This window comes from Plecotus auritus (genome assembly GCF_963455305.1).
Source record: "Plecotus auritus genome assembly, chromosome: 6".
Taxonomy (NCBI): Eukaryota; Metazoa; Chordata; class Mammalia; order Chiroptera; family Vespertilionidae; genus Plecotus; species Plecotus auritus.
In genome coordinates, this window is record NC_137773.1 from 19,847,688 (window position 1) to 19,862,294 (window position 14,607).

Here is a 14,607-nt window from a genome sequence, read left to right on the forward strand (position 1 = left end):
GTGTGCCTCCAGTGCCTGCATCTCTGCCAACCTCCACAGCACAAGCGAGCTCCAGTCTGCCAATCAGCTATTCTCCTGGAGTTCTGACTGCTAAGATCAACAGGTTTCCACCTACACATGGCAGCATGTTATAAGTTCTAGATTTTTCATCAAGACTTTCTCTTGGGTTTCCAATAGTTCCATGTAGGCAGGAATCTGACTAAATCAAAATTAGGAAGATGATTGGGATCCTCTTCTTTTTTTTCCCCTCTTAAAACTTCAATTTTTTTTTATTCACACAAGTCATTTTTATTCTTATGAAAGTTTTAAGCAAAAGATACATACAGTAAAACTGGCAATGCCCACTTTTACGCCCCCTCACCTATTCTACTTCCCATAAACTCTTTTTAGCACATATCCTACTAATTTTTCTTTAACTTGTTGGCACATATAGATCTTCTTGTAAAAATGAATTACATCCTATCCATGAAGTGAATGTAGTCTAATGAGTTCTCTATTGATGGACATACAAGTTGCTTCTGATTTTTCACGATGACATGAAATCTGCAATGTAGCCTCATCACATCTCTGTGTGCTAACAAGGTGCGTCAACAGAACAGAGCACCACAAGAGGGGTTGTTCCATCAAAGGGTTGCATGTGTTAGATGATAGAATTTGCCAGATTGCTCTACAACAGGTTTTCCTGATTTACATTCTCATTAACAGTATATGAAAGCACCATTTCTCTACACCCTTAAGATGATACCCTGGGTATAATTCATCTTTTTAATAGTTGCCAATCTGTTATGTGAAAAATGCACTCTGACAGTTGTTTTTATTTGCATTTCCCTTGTTTGTAATGAACTTGAGCATCTTTGTATACATCATTGGTCATTTATTTTTTTCTTCCTGCTTAAGTGGTATCTACTTTCAGTGGGTTGAACAATGAAAAGGTAGTGACAAGGAATTGTCAAGCTGTGTCTGAGCTGCAAATCAAGGCCCAGCAGCCCAAGGCTCAGATTCCAACACCTCCTGTGATATTTATACTGTAGTCAAGAGCTGCATGCATACCTGGGAAAATGCTGTGTCTATTTTAAACCCTCCAGGGAGAGATGACGGGTATCAAGTTCATTGGCACTCTTATTTTTCTGCCACTCTATCCACTCTACCACTTTGAACCTTTGGCATATACCTGCTAATTTTTTTTTTTTATTTTGTTCCTCCTCAATACAGTGAAAAGCCTGGGGAAGGTGACAGGTCTGGTATTTTTTGTTCTTAAATTTTTTAGGTTCTAAAATTCATTGGTCAAATGTGTACTAATCTTCTCCAAGAACCAGCCTTCAGCAAAATTAACAAGTCAGTCCCAGGTTTTCACAGTCACTGATAAAGACTCAGAGAGAGTCAAATCTAGGCAGAGCAGCATCCTATAGAGGGAGGGAATGTAGATCTATGTATGAAACAGAACTAGGATAAAGTAAAATGGAATGAGACTGGAAGGGACTGTAAGGACCAAACCATAGAGGCCTTTTGGACCATGTAACAGACTTTGTTCTATTTCCAAAAAGCAAAGGAGAATTCCCTGGGTAGGTGGGGGGCATGTTACACAAAGGGGATGGTCATCTAATTTGCCTTTACCAAACTATCACTCTGGCTGCAGCACTGACAATGAATTGGCGGGTGACTCAAGAGGATGCAATGAGACCAGTTGGGAGGCTCTTGTTGACAAGAGAGGATAGTTGTATGAACCAGAGAGGTGGTGTTGAAAATGGAGAGAAGTAGAAAGCTGTAAGAGATATCTGTCCTTATTGAGTTTATTAACCTAACTGGGGAGGCAGACACATGAAAAGAGAGCATAGCCATAGACTGTCTAGTACTCTTTCTTAAGCAAACATATGATGACTCTTTTTCTCTCAACTCTATTTACCCTTAGGGCAAGGACTATTACATTTCTAGCAACTGGCCCATAGTAGATACACAACAAATATCTATTCAGTAAGGGAATGGTATGGCTAAAACAAGGATTCAAAACAGCAAGATATCACACTCATTGGTGAAGTTTCATGGGAGAGATGAGCCTGACACTGGTCTCCAAGGGGCAATGAGATCACTGTTATCATCTCACTCAATCCAGTTCTGAAAGGCATTCATTTTGTATATTCAAAATATGAGGTTCAGTGAACAACTTCCCCAAAGTTATTTATTTAATAACCGGTACATTGAGAATTGTAACCCTCATCTGTGGACCAATGAGGCCATCCTACTCTTGACATATTCTTGAACTCACACAACAGATCGGGGAGAGATTAGTCTGCCCAGGAGAGATGAAGTTAAAATGAGCTCTGGGAAGAAAACATGCTCCAGAGGGAGGAGACATGGCTCCTTGGATGCTCATTCTGTTCATTTTCATGTTTCTGATTTCAAATCATTTATTAAACAGTTGCTGCATGTTCCTTAGATCACTCTCCTTTTACATGTATCTCATTTAACTGCCATGACCTAATTGGACAGCTAATATCCCCATTTTAATTTAGCAAACTGAGACTCAGGTTGACAATCAAAATGGAATAAGAAATATGTGGAAATTTGAATCCAGGTCTAACTGTGTTGCCCTCACCCCAAATGATAGAATTTGCCAAATGCTCTACAACAGGTTTTAACTTGTTGGCACATATAGATCTTCTTGTAAAAACGAATTACATCTTATCCATGAAGTGAATGTAGTCTAATTTAATGAGTTCTCTATTGATGGACATGCAAGTTGCTTCTGATTTTTCATGATGACATGCAATATGCAATGTAGCCTTATCACATGATCTGATTTGAGGGTCAAGGTCAAGGGAATCTAGGAAGAATATAATTACCTTGACTGGAGCTAGGCTCATTATCTGTGTACCTATAGTGTGTTTGTCTTTTTTTTAGACTTCCTTTAAAAAAAAAAAAAATCTGAGTTGGGTAATGGGTTAGCTCAGTGGTGGGCAAACTCATGAGTCAACAGAGCCAAATATCAACAGTACAACGATTGAAATTTCTCTCTCTCTCTCTCTCTCTCTCTCATATATATATATATATATATATATATAGAGAGAGAGAGAGAGAGAGAGAGAATGAATGAGGAAGAGACGGAGAAACATTTATGTAGAGAAAAACATCAACTGGTTGCCTTCTGTCATGCCCTGACCAGAATAGGGCATGACCGGGTATGTGCCCTGACCGGAATGGAACCCACCACCTTTCAATGTATGGGGCAACACTCCAATCAACTGAGCCACACCAGCCATGGTAGATCTTTTTGTCTCTTATATGACCATGACCTGACATACATGTTCCCCACCAAACTGCAAGAGCTCTCCAAATATTTCCTTCTCTGTTGAAGTTTATTATCTAAAGACAGCATAAAAGTATTACTATTCCTACCTCTGTGACCTCCTTAAGCAAGTTCACATTTTTGTGCTTCAGTTTCAACATTTGCAAATTGTGTATAATAGCAACACATCTCTCAGAAAGTTATTGTGAAGAATTAAGCACTTGGCACACAGTAGGCATTCAGTATATATTATTCTTACTAGGCTGCCCCACTGGTCTTCATTCAGTCATTGGTCAAAGATATTTATAATGTTATACTATATGTCAAACCATGCTCAGTGTTGAGAATAAAGGGTGTTCTGGTGCTCTATCACTGTGTAACAAACTAACCCTAAGCTTAATGGCGTCAATGACAACAGTTTATCACATCTCATGATTTTGTGGGCAGGGCTCGGCTGGGTGATTTTTTTCTAGTATTCAGCTGGCAGCTGGTTATTCTGGAGGGTTCAAGATGGTTTCACTCAGATGCCTGGAACGTTTATGGGAGCAGCTGGAAGGCTGTGCTGTGAGGCTTCTTTCTCTCTCTGGAGTCCCAGGGCTTCCCACACAGTCTCTGTGGTAAGAGATTTACAAGCCTGGTAAGTGATGGAGCCAGGACTTGAACCTGAGCAGGACAAATCCAGAAATCACCACTCTATACCTGAAACATAACATACTGTTTAAAATTAAGTTTGGCCCTGGCCTATGTGACTTAGTTGGTTGGAGCATTGTCCATAAACCACCAAAAGGGCCATGGGTTTGGTTTGATTCTGGTCAGGGCACATACCTAGGTTGCAGGTTTGATCCCAGTTAGGTGAGTACGAGAGACAACCTGTTGATGTTTTACTCTCACATTGGTGTCTCTCTCTCTCTCTTTCTTTCTCTCTCTCTCTCTCTCTCTCTCTCTCTCTCCTACCTCTTGTCTTCATCTGTAAAATAAAGGAAACTTCTTTCCATATCCATTTCCCAGGTTCATTTAGAGAACTATATTTGTAGCAGAGATCACAAGGATTAAGGAGACCCTGTTTTTAGTCCCGACTCATCTCATTCTCTGTGCACTGTTGAACAAATCTTTCTCCATTTCTGAAAAACATTTTTCATAAAATAGTCTTGCAGGGTTCTTTCAACTCAGATTTCATGGAGGATCTTGAGAAAAACACCACAAGCAAAAACAGTCTGTTAAACTGAAAGAGAGGGTTGCCTTGATTTAGATTCCTTGGGGCAGATGTGCTGAGTGTGTCTTTGAGAGACATATCCATTTTTTCTTGGGATGAGCACCCTGTGACTGGCCAGGGATAGGACTAGTATCTATAGTCTGGATCAGACCAAAACCCAGTGCTCAAACCAAATGGGACTGTACTGATGACCTTAGCCTGGGACCATGGAATGATCAGCTAACCCAGTGGTCGGCAAACTGTGGCTCGTGAGCCACATGCGGCTCTTTGGCCCTTTGAGTGTGGCTCTTCCACAAAATACCACGGCCTGGGCGAGTCTATTTTGAAGAAGTGGCGTTAGAAGAAGTTTAAGTTTAAAAAATTTGGCTCTCAAAAGAAATTTCAATCGTTGTACTGTTGATATTTGGCTCTGTTGACTCATGAGTTTGCCCACCACTGAGCTAACCCATTACCCAATTACTCCACTGAGCATTGCTATATATGACTTGACATCACAAATAGGAAGCTTTTAAAATAATTGGCTAACCTATTTGAGTAACATTTTTTAATAAATTTTTTTTATTGATTCCAAAGAAAGGAAGAAAGAGGAAGGGAGAGAGAGAAAGAAGAGAAACATTGATATGAGAAACATCGATTGCCTCCTGCATGTGCCCTAACTTGGGACTGAAATTGCAACCTGGGTATATGCCCTGACTAGGAATTGAACCTGCCACATTTTGGTATATGGGATGATTCTCCAACCAACTGAGCAACACTGGCTAGGGCTGAGTAACACCTTTAAAATTAACCAGAGTCATCCAAACCTTAAGGCTACATAATGAATGATAAAATACTTTTGAATCAATTATTATAAACAAGGGACTTTTTTTGTTTTGTTTATTCATTTCAGTATCCCAAGCACTTAGCACAGGGCCCAGCACATAGTAAGCACTCAAACACTTGTCATTGAATAGAATGAATGATTAATGTTTAATGGAAACATAATTGAGTCCTACCCATTATTCAAGTAACAAGACTCTTGAAATCCATGCTTAATAAAAGCAAATGTCATTTACAAAAAGTCCACTTCAAATAATTTTATCTGCTTAGTTGGATATACATAATTGATCCTTAGCTATCACATAAGAAAGACTTTGTATTCTAGACAACTGAGGCCATGAGCCGAGAAGGGCCCAGCAATTGTTCATGGCCCGTTTGATAATGTCTGACATTGAGTGAACTTCACCTTTTGAGTCCTCAGGTGAATGTCTGTAGAATTAGAATAAATTTAAAGCTCGCTACAGCCCTAAAGGTCAATGACCTTAAATAATTTGTATTTTGCCTACATACAGCATGATATGACAAGGCTTAAATGAGATTTCTTCTGCTCAAGATAATGTTAAACATAATAATGATGAAAAAAGTATTAGCCTTTTTAAGCTCGAGTTTCAGCTTGGTTCTTCCATTTGTCAACAAGATTTTAGGCAAGTCACCTTACCTTTCTGGGCTTTATTGTTCTCATTTGTCAAGTCGCCCAACCATCTTTTGGGGACATAAAATTAAATTATAGGACTTTCAATGTCTTCTGCATGAAATAGTTTCCTGCCCACCTTGGTATGGCCCTTTAGAGATAGTTTTGTTGAGTCTTCTAAGATACCCCATGAAGAAACTAAAACTTAGAGAAAGAAATTGATTTATCCAGTGTTAAATAGCAAGTTCACAAAGACTTGGGGTAGATAGTTTAGGTTTTAATAACAATATATTTGTTCATTTAGCATCTTAGTAATAACAGCTAACAATTGAAGACCTAAAGTACACCAGAAACATTACATGAATTAATGTATAAGTCTCAATATAACCCAAGGAGGTAGTCCTTATCATTGTTCTTGTTTCACAAACAAGGAAACTGAAATTTGAGGATGCTAGTGGCTTTCCAAAATTTACACAGCTAATAAGAGATGGAGCCAGGAATTAGACCAGAGGGTTTACTGTCTTAACCATTAATCTATACTGATCTCTGTCACCACATAGGTGGTACAGATGCATATTAAATCATGACATGGCACATTACACACACACTTATCTTATGTCATCCTCAGTTATAATATAACAGAAGGAGTGTTATGATGAAGGGAGTGAATGCCTGGGTCACACAGCCTTCCAAGAGGTCTGTCTAGGTTGTGGCTTAGAAATGGGGGAAGGAATGGGAATGGGAGAAAAGGGTGTTCCAGACAGAAGGAACAGCATGTGTGAAGATCTGAGGAGGAGAAGGAGCACAGCTCATTTTAAAAACTATAAAATGTATGGTCAGGATAAGAAGAGAGTGGAGGCTGGAGCATAGCAGTGGTGTAAGGAGAATGGTCTTTGAGCCCCACTTCAGAATTTGCGTATCCTCCAGAGGGCAGTAAGGAGGTTATGTATGAGAGGGGATTAGGTATGGTAGTGACACGCTGAGACCCATCACTGAGATTACAATGAAGAGAGGCATATAAGACTGGAGGCTGGGAGAGAGGTTAAGGAGCATTACAGTGATGGTGTGTCCTTCCTCAAATTCCCTGGACAAAAAAAAAAAAAAAAAAAAGGGGGGGGGGTGGCTTTGGAAACACGAGTACCAGGCATGACCTTATTATTTCCTAAATTCTGCCTGAAAATCAGTTGTTCTGGCTCCAGGAGGGCCCAGTGATGGTAAATCTAGACCCAACTAGTGTTTACCTGTGGTTTTTAAACAGACTGGAGGTTTTATTCTTTCCTCTTGCTCCTATCTGCCCACAGATGTAAGGGCTGCCCAAGACAATGCAATGATTTATTGGGAAGCCGTTGACAAGTTGGTGGTGTTTTCACCCCAGACCATGTCCCCTACATTGTAGACAAATGGAAAACTTCGGATGAGTTGCGTTGGAAGCTGACAGAAAACCAGAGCCTTTTGGTGGCATTTAAACTCATTTCACGGTTAATACAGCATCTGGGGCACATTTTCCTACGTTTATGCCAATTTTTATGTGTTTCTGCCACACAGTCGGAAGCCACGATCATAAAAAAGAAGGAAAACAGTACAAAAAATAAAAGTAAATAAGCAGATTCTGCTTTAACGCTCCCAGGAGCACTGAGTCCGGCAAGTTTATGAGTTAGAGAAAAAAACAAACCCTGCATGGCTGTATGTAAAGGAAAGGCAAATCTATCCCTCTGCATTAGAACATATTACGCAAAGACAGGCAGAGCAGGGGTTGGTCCAGAATTTGTCGCCCGTTGTCCAAGTGTCTTAGAATCTACAAACCTCTTCTCTGCGACTTTCTCACTTGTAAAACACACAGCTTGTACTAAATGATCCAGAGGTGATTCTACAGTTATGTCAGTCATCCTTCACACTGTGCTAGGCCTAGGACCAGGCAGATCGAGGAAACCTGATTTCTGACCGCAGTGAATTAAAGCACATTGTAGAAACCAGACTCACCTTATCTTACCTCCTTTGGATCAGGGAGTTTTCTAACTATGGTGCTGTGAAACAGACCAATACCTTTTAAAAAGACGGAATAATGTGATTTTTACATCTAATTTGTAGAAAGAAATTGAATTAACGGCATTTTCAGTGTTGAGGACTCCTAGGATTGATTACTTCTATACCCCTGTTTATACTATATTCGCTAATTTTAAACATTATTTGATTTAGCATAAAATGATATATGGCTACTTTGATTTAATGTAACATTTTTTATGGTTTTCCATAAATAGCTTAGACTTTTAAGTAGGCAAAAGCTTAGGGGTGAAACCATAAATTTCTGTTATGCTTGAATTTTGGTGTAGGCTCTGACATTCTAGCTATGAGTCCTTAAGAAAAGTTATTTCAGAACCCATTTCCTCAACTACAAGATGGAGCAATAATAGTACTTACCTCGCATTTTTATTATGGGGATCACATTTTTAAAAAGGCCATAAAGCATTTAACATAGTTTTTGGTAAAATAGGTACTATGTAAATATTATGTAATGGGAAGTAAGCATAAGAGAAATAATGAGTTTGACCTGAACCCTGAACAGGGAGAATTTAAACAAATAAAAATATGTAAATAAAAATTCCATTTTGCAGTTATGGTGCATTGCAAAGAAAAAAATAGCCCCAGTTCTCCCTCACTTCTCATATTCACACTCTTTGTAATATGACTTCACAGCCCCTCTGATGAAGAGATGAAGTCTATGTCCTCACCTCTTGAGTATATGGCTAGCTTTTTGATTTGCTTTAACAAATAATTTGTGGCAGAAACAATGCTATGCCCACTTCATAGCTGGGCCTCACAGTTTTTATCATTGTTTTAGAACTCAGCCTCCACTGTAAGAACAAGTCCAGGCTGCCCAGCTGCAGGATAGGGGTCATATGCCATAGACCCGAATCAGCCAAGTTGTCCAAGCTGAGGTCCCAGACTCCTGAGACTCCCGGCTAGAACCACCTCATGGCTTTAGTTGACCTCAGATGCATAAGTGAGTCCTTCCAGCTCATCTCTGATCAGCAGAAACACCCAGGAAACCCATGGAGTAATAATAAATGATTGTTGTTTTAAGCCACTAGGTGCTAGGTTAGTTTGTTACACAGCAATAGCTAAAAGAGACTGTGTTGATGGTGGTGGAAGGATAGAAAAAGGAATGGAAAAATGGTTTCAACCATAGGAGGAGTAGAAGCTGAATAAAATGGATGTCACACATCTATGAGCTAGAAAATATTAGGTTTTGTGGCAGAAATAAAGATAAGTTATAGAGTATATTAAAGTGCACCCAAAAAAGAAAGAAATGGCCATTTATTATCATTTGTATGAAAGCACAAAGTTTCTGAGTGAAAACATCATGAATTAGAGGGTAAGGAAAAGGACAAATAATGTTTATAACAAATGACATTAAAGATTAATACCCTTAATATATAGAGTTCTAAGATATCTATCAAGAAAAATGAATCCAAAAAAATATCCCTGGAAACCAGTAGAAAATACTTCCCTTAGCTTAGGGCTGCTGTACATGCTGTGCCCAGACTTCTCTCTTTATCTAGCTACTTATCATTCATATATATATTTACCTCAGACTCTTTCAGGGATGTCTTTTCTGAATACGGACATCACAATAATATGTGTTGTCTAAGCAACCTGCTCCTCTGATTTCACTCATCATTATTTGTATAATGTCTTTTATCTCCGCTAGACTGTAAATTCTATCAGGCATGCACGGAAATTATTTTGTTCACTAGTATAATCCTGGCATCTGGCAAAATACCTGACATAGGGTAGACACTCAATGGCTATTTGAAAATGAATGTGCCTTTGAATGCTGGCCATGAAAAAAATATTGCTTACCAAAAACCAAACAAAAAAAAACAAAAGCTTAATTACAAAAGCCAATATTAATAATTTAAAAAGTCCAGTCCATTTAATCAAGAAATGCGAATGAAGATAAGATATTTTGTGTGGCTAAAAAATAAAAGCTAAAACAAACGAAAAGGCTCCATGCTAGAGAGGCTGTGATAAGCATGTAGCACTAAACTGATTATCAATTGATGCAATTGTTACAGAAAGCAATTTAGCAAAGCATTAATTTAAATATTCACATCCTTTAACCCAGTAGTTGCTGGTTTAAAAAAAGAAAACCAGATGTTTTAGCTCAAGTTTTATGACTGGGAATGGCGTTGATCCTAATTTCAATAGAAAACACCTATATGATCAGTAATGTTATTATATCAATCATCAGCATAGTTTAGAAGTTGAGAATATGGGTTCTGGAAAAAAAAAAGAGATTAGTTCTAATATTGGGCATATCACTTATCAGCTATGTGGTAAGAACCTCATAATTCAACCTTGTTGATCTTACTGGTCCCATCAATAAATCTTTGGGTTTTAGGAATTAGTCATTTATCTTATTTTCAACATATATACTCATTACTCTTTGAGGAGCAGTAGCTTGCATTATTTCAAATTCTCAATTTGCTTTTCTCTGTTTTTTTTTTTTTTTTTTTATGACCCCAAGTAGCTGAATGAGGCTGGTCTATTCTGTGTATTAATGTGTTTAAATATAGCTTAGAACTAACAGAGGCAAAAATGAGTAAGAAATAAGAAAAGGGTTTCTCCCTCCCTCCTTCTACCTTCCTCCCTTCCTCCTTCTCTCCCTCAACCTCCCACCATGGTTTTCTCTCTTTTGAGTTACATTTGTGCTCATAAATAAGAGTCTACACTTGAACATAAAATCTTTCTTCCTTTAAAAAAAATTAAGCAGTGACTGGGACTATATAATGACTAGAGGCCCAGTGCACGAAAATTTGTGCACTCAGGGTAGTCCCTCAGCCTGGCCTGTGCCTCTTGCAGTCAGGGGATGTCCCTGGGGAGCAGGCCTAAGCCGCAGTCTGGCCTCCCTTTGCGGTAGGTGACCAGCAGGCCGATCAGGGGACAGCGTGGGTGGCCAGCGGCTTGCCCCGCTCCCCATTGGGCCACCACCGGTGGCCTCCCTCTGTGGGAGGCAATACCAGCAGGCCTATCTGGGGAATAGGAATTGCTGAGCTCTCAGTTGGCCCCTCCCTGAATCACCCTGCTGCTGCTGCAGCCTGTGGCCTCCCTCTGTGGAAGGCGACCAGGTGGGCAATCAGGGAATGGCGCCCTTCCCCATCGCCCTGCTGCTGGTCGCCACCCCCCCTCCACCCCATCTCCGTCCCCTCCCTTTGCTGTCCCCTCCCTCTGCCTTGGCTGGCCTGGCGCCACCTGCTCGCCGGCCCCACCACCGCTGACCAGTCGTTCTGCCATTTGGTCAATTTGCATATTATACTTTTATTATATAGGATAACTAATAGGTTTACTGGGCTGTGTGACATGTCTAAGTTCTTGACAAAAGACAAGGCAAAGCCACTAAAAATAGACCCCCAAAATGAGATGTTTTAGGATATTAGAATTATAAAACTAATATATTAGCTCCATATTTTAAAAATGTTTCTGGAGCCCAGTTTTGTGTAGAAATGAACTTGAGGTTAGAAATAAAGATATTCCACTGTTTCAAGATTTTTGTGACACCGTTTATTTTATTCAAGAGTAGACTGCAGGAAGTGTTATATAGTTCATGGCCAAAAAATAATTAACTATTCATTTATCAGAGAGCTTAAACTCTATGTAACCCAATGTATACTAATTGGGGAATAACTAAACTCTTTTAATTAGTCTATTTAACTAAACATTTTTCTTTTGAAATAATTTTTCATTTACAGAATATTGCAGAAGATAGGGCAGAGAATTCCCATGTTGTTAGTACCTTACATTAGCATCATACATTAGTCAAAACTACGACACTTACATTAACTATTACCTAAACTCTAGGCTTTATTTAGATTTCACCATTTGTTTGATGTCATTTTCTCTTCTAATTTAGAGTAAGTACCACACTGTATTGAGTTTTTGTCTCTTCCGGCTTCTCTGGTCTATGACAGTTGTTAAGTCTTTCCTGTTTTTTATGATTTTGGTGGTCTTGAGGAATACTGGCCGAATATCCTGTAAAATATTCCTGAATCTGAGTTTATCTCGTTTTTCTCATGATTAGACTGGGTATATGGGTTTATGGAAAGAATACCAAAGAAATGAAGTGTCCTTGTTATCACATTATCATAGGGTTCAAGATAAGGACATAACATAATTGACAATGTTAATCTTCATCCCTTGGTTAAAGTAGTTTTTTGACAGAGTTCTCCACTGCAAAGAAACTTACTAGTTTTTTCTTCCCCTACTCTGTTATTTGGAAGTGAGCTACTAGTTAGTCTGCATTCTAGCAGCAGTGCAGAGGAGGAGAGCAGAAACTATGCTCATCTTCTGTAGAACGAGGTATCTACTAAATTTGTAATTATTTTGTAGGAAATACATATCTCCTCTTCCTCATTTATTTATTTACTAGAGGCCCAGTGCATGAAATTCGTGCTGGGAGAGGAGGGTCCCTCAGCCCAGCCTGCACCCTCTTGTAATCCGGGACTGCTGGATCCTAACTGCTTGCCTGCCTGCCTGCCTGATCACCCCTAACCACTCTGCCTGCCTGCCTGATTGCCCCTAACCACTCACCTGCCTGCCTGATTTCCCCTAACCGCCTCTTCCTGCCTGCCTGATCACCTCTAACCACTTGCCTGCCTGCCTGATCATCCCTAATTGCTTGCCTACCTGCTTGATTGCCCCTAACCGCCTCTGCCTCCCTCCTACCTGATCATTCCTAACTGCTTGCTTGCCTGCCTGATCACCCCTAACTGCCTCTGACTTGGCCCCCACACCCAGGACCCAGTCTTCCCTTCTCCGGCTGGCTGCAGGCACCCAGGACCCGGGCTTCCCTCCCTCTGGCCAGCTGCAGGCACCTGGGACCTGGGCTCCCCTCCCTCTGGCCAGCCACAGGCACCTGGGAGCCCAGTTGGCTTTGCCTGGGCCCCAGCTTTGTCAGGAAGGACATCTGGAATGACATTCGGAAGACGTCTGGTCTATCTGGTCTAATTAGCATATTACCCTTTTATTAGTATAGATTAAGTTATTGATATCAGTGTGGACTTTATTTTATTTTATACTTTGGTATAATGCAATGTTATAGTACTCTAAATTATTTTATTTTATTTATTTATTTATTTTTGCTCAAATTGTTGAAGATTTGATTATTCGAAGCTTTAGGAGCTTTTATGTTGGCTCCTGTGTCCTTTTAAAAAAATTGTGATAAAATACAGAAACATAAAATTTACCAATTTAACTATTTTTTAAGTGACAATTCAATGGTATCAAATACATGAATAATGTATTACCTTCACTACTTTCCATCTCCAGAACTCTTTCATCTTATAAAACTGAAACTCTATACCCATTAACCAATAATTTCCCATTTCCACCTTCTCTCCATCACTAATAATCACCATTCTACTCTTTGTCTCTACAATTTGGACTACTCTAATTCCTCATCTAAGTGGAATCACACAGTATTTGTCTTTTTGTAACTGACTTGGTCCACTTAACATGATGTTCTCAAAGTTCATAGATGTTGCATCATATGTCAGGATTTTCTTCCTTTCTAAGGCTGAATAAAATTCCATTTATGTATAGTTCCAATAAAATGGAATAAAATTCCACTTGTGTATAGTTCACATTTTGCTTTCCCATTCATCCATTGATGGATACTTGGATTGTTTTCATGTTTTAGATATTGTGAATAAAATGATGAACATGGGTGTATAAATATCTTTTGGAGAGCCAGCTTTCAATTATTTTATGTATAGCTCCATAAGTTGCATTGTTGAATCATATGATAATTCTATTTTTAATTCTTTGAAGAACATTCAGACTGTTTTCAACAGTGGCTATACCATTTTACATTCCTACCACAAGGGTTCCAATTTCTTCACATCCTCACCAGCACTTGTTTTCTATTTTTTTAAATAATGGCCATCCTAATGGGTATAAGGTAGTATCTCACTGAGGTTTTTATTTGCATTTCCCTAATAATTAGTGTTCTTGATCATATTTTTATGTATTTATAGGTCATTTATATACCTTTTTGGAGAAATGTCTATTGTAGTTCTTTGCCCATTTTAGAATTGGGTTGTTATTTTGTTGGTGGGTTCTAGGAGCTCTCTATATATTCTGGATATTAATCCATTATCAGATATATAATTTATAAATATTTTCTTCTATTCTGTTAGTTTTCCCTATTACTTTGTTGTCTTTTGATGCACATTTAAAAAGGATTTTTATGATGTCCCATTTGTCTATTTTTTTATTTGTTGCCTGAAACTTCGATGTCATATCCAAGAAATCATTGTCAAATCCAATGTCATGAAGCATTCTGAGGAATTTCTGCACAATAAGTAACAATGTCCCACTTTCACATCTATTTTTAGAGATTTGAGTCTTCCCTCTCTTTTTCCTTAGTCCATCTATTTAAATTTTTGTCAATTTTGTTGATTTTTTCAAAGAACCAACTTTTGGTTTCATTGATTTCCACTAGAAATTATTTTTCTACTAGAGGCCTGTTGCATGAAATTTGTGCAAGCGCCTTGGCCCTTGCAACCCTGGCTTCGTCTCGAAGGTCATCTGGAAGGATGTCCAGAATGTCGTTTGGCTTCCAGTCTAATTAGCATAGTATGCTTTTATTATCATAGATTCTCT